The sequence below is a fragment of the Equus quagga genome, chromosome 6, assembly GCF_021613505.1.
Source record: "Equus quagga isolate Etosha38 chromosome 6, UCLA_HA_Equagga_1.0, whole genome shotgun sequence".
NCBI classification, from domain to species: Eukaryota; Metazoa; Chordata; class Mammalia; order Perissodactyla; family Equidae; genus Equus; species Equus quagga.
Window position 1 is genome coordinate 82,386,884 of NC_060272.1, and position 3,269 is coordinate 82,390,152.

Consider the following 3,269-nt stretch of genomic DNA (forward strand, 5'->3'; position numbering starts at 1 on the left):
CAGTCTCTGGAGAGGATCCTCCTCTCACCAAGATGCCCCCAGAGCCCACCAGGTGAATCTTGTTTAACCAAAGGACAGTCAGCCTTTTCTCTGGTGATTTTAGCTTGCTGCAATGAATGAGTTTGTGGGTGGGCCCTTTAAGACCCGGATCTTTTCGGCTTTCAGCTGATAGCTTTTCTGGTGTGTCCTCGCTGCAGTTAATAGCCAGCAAAGCCAGACAGTAAGACCCCCCTCTCAGTTGGACTGAGTCCAAAGGATGGTTATAGCCTTATTGCTCCCACTCCAGACCTCACTCCCCCAGGGAGGGCTGCATACCTTAGGGTGGCTCTCACCTGGCCAGCTGAGAAGCTCCGCTGCTCCCAAAGGTGACTTTTTTCCTCCCAGCTGGAGTTACTGCCTCTTCTGCTTTTGTCAGGACTATCCCTTTTCGTGGGGTTTCGTTTTATCCAGTTTTCAGTTTTCAATCCAGGGTGATTCTTCCCAAAATTGTTGTAACCTGGTTGTGTCCATGGGAGGAAGTGAGTTCAACATCTGCTCACACCGCCATCTTGATGAGATCTCTAGCAGAATCTTTAAAAACATATTACTTTGAGAGAAAGACACAAGGTATTAAAAAAACCTACTGCACATTTTCATTGATGTGAAAGAGTAAAATTGCCCTAACTAAAGAATAAAACCAGAAATCAGGCCAGTGGTTGTATCTCGGTTGAGGTGTTTCACTGGACAAAGACATGAAGATCTTTCTGCTCCGGTGCAATCATTCATCTCTTGCTGGCGGGTGTAAGTTACAAGGGCATATATTATCAAAACTGGTTGAACGTACCCTTCAGATCTTAGAGCATCTAATGATTGTAAACTAAACCTCATTTTGCAAAAAATCAACAATTAACCTTCAAATTGCTTGACTAGTTCATTCTTTGAACAAATATTTATTGAGCACTGCCCTATAGAAATATTTTAATAAACATTTATTATTCTTAGAGTTTCCATAACCCACAATTTGTTTTGTTTATGACAACTTAACAAATGATCACAAAGTATGGAGGTCTGGTTCTACGTCAAAGTAAAATAGAAAAGACATATGGATATAATGCATATATAACCTCTCTGGGAAATCTCATACAATCACTTTTACAACCTTGAACTTTGGGGCAAGGGAATGTAAATCTTCGTCATGAGTTAAGCAGCACACGGGCACATGCAATTTCTCAGGGTGCCCTTGACCTCACTGTTCCTCAGACTGCAGATGAGGGGCCTCAGCACAGGGGTGAAGATGGTAGAGGAAGCCAAAGGAACCTTATCATGGTTAGCTGACATGTAGGATTTGGGTCTCATGTAGGTGGCATAGGGAGCTTCAAAAAAGAGTCCCACCACAGCCAACTGTGAGAAGCAGATGGCAAAAGCCTCCTTGCAGGCTTCTCTAGAACACAGGTAGAGAAGAGCTGCTAGGAGGAGACTCTAGGAGGTCAGGATGAAAGGTAAGGGCACCAGGAGCATTAAGACACAGCAGATGTACATGGCCGTACTCAAAGACAGACGTGTCAGCACAAGCTAAGTGCACCAGCATGGGGCCTCACAGAAGAAATGATCGATTTCATGTACGCTGTAAAATAGGAAGGTCAGGGTTGCAGCAGCCTGCATGAGCCCATCAGCTTCACCCAGGAACCAAGCTGCCAAAGTCATTCCCAAGTCTAACTGCTGGCTCATGATGACAGGGTATCTCAGTGGATGGCGAACAGCCACATAGCAGTCATAGGACATGGCTGCTCAGAGGAAGCACTCACCCCTCCCAGAGTGAGGAAGAAGAAGATCTGCGGCCCACAGCCAGCAGGGGAGATGGACTTCTTGCTGGTAAAGTAGTCAGCAGCCATTTGGGGCACAATGGTGGAAACCAGCATAGTGTCCATGAGGGAGAGTTGACTCATCAGGAAGTACATGGGTGTGTGGAGGCCGCGGGGGTCCCAGTGAATCAGGAGAATCAGGAGAATCAGGACAGCACTGCCCAGCAGGGAGGTAAAGGCATAGTCGGAACAGTCACATGGAGAAACAGGCAGGCTTCTGTGTGATTAAAGAGTCCCAGGAGAAGGAAACCTGAGGTGGTATTCTGTTTTTCCATGATATCAAATAAGCATAACACTGTAAATAGATAGATGAGAGAATTTTCAATGCTCTATTTGAACTATGCATTTCTTGATAAGCACATGTGTGAAAATGATTAAATCTATTTAAAATCCTACAGCTGACTTTTTCGAATGTTTTCACTTGGGCCTGTAATTAATTTCAACTTTTCTCTCATTTTCAAACTTTTCAAAATGAGTATCTCCCATCATTGTTATTGATTAATTGGCATAAGGAACAAAAGTTCTTGATAAGTTACAAGAACATGGTGTTTCCTTGACACCAACATAAGTGAACAGAAAGAAATCACGCTCACAGTTTCTCATTTATATTTTTACTTGCTTTACATAATGCACAGTCAACATTCTTAGAGGTTGAATTAAGTCCATGTGTGTAATTATATAAAAGCCATGTTCTTAATAATGAGGGCTACACCTAGGTAACATGTCAAAATTTATTGAAGTCTGCAAAAATCAGATAATTTTTCTTGATGTTGATTAATCCAGGAAGACATTTTCAGATTTCCAAACCAAACAATTTATATTTCCAGGCCTAGAAACAGGAAGAACTGAGTCTACAGATGGAAACATAAATTAATTTGGAATTGTTAGTGCATTTAGTTTAATTTTACTGAGCATACAGTGAAAACAGTAATGACCTTCTTAGAATATTCCCCCCAATGCAATACTATAATACTAAAGGGGACTTTCATTAACTGTAAATAAGTACTTTCTGTAATCACCCTGTTTTCCCTCAAAGTCACAGAAACACAATCTTTCTGTGTACAAAAGAGAAAATAAAAGTCCTTAGTTCTTCACCCGAGCACAGAGACAAAATGATTTCTTCTTCAGTCCCGGGGGAATCTAAATATTTAAAAGTATTTTCATCTCTGATCTCCTGGAGTTTAAAGTGTTCTAGTTTGTTGAATAAATACAGTCACGGATGTAGAGATGGAGATGCTAATTCATTCTCAAGGATATGGTGTGATTCAGTGTGGTGACTTGACAGAAGGAGTTTACCCCTTCCACAGTCATTTCCTTTGCCCCCACTTTACATAGCCATCTCATACATGAATCCCAATAAACCTAGAGGAATGCAATGCAGAAGGCTCTCTCGATCCCTAACTCCACTGCTGTTGCTTGAACATCACC

The 3,269-nt window shown here is 42.0% G+C and overlaps 1 pseudogene; it reads right to left on the reverse strand.

Annotated features, from left to right (window-relative positions):
* Positions 1 to 1,179: 1,179 nt before the first annotated feature.
* On the reverse strand, positions 1,180 to 2,116 carry LOC124240755 (olfactory receptor 2T8-like; annotated as a pseudogene).
* Between the last annotated feature and the right edge of the window lie 1,153 nt (positions 2,117 to 3,269).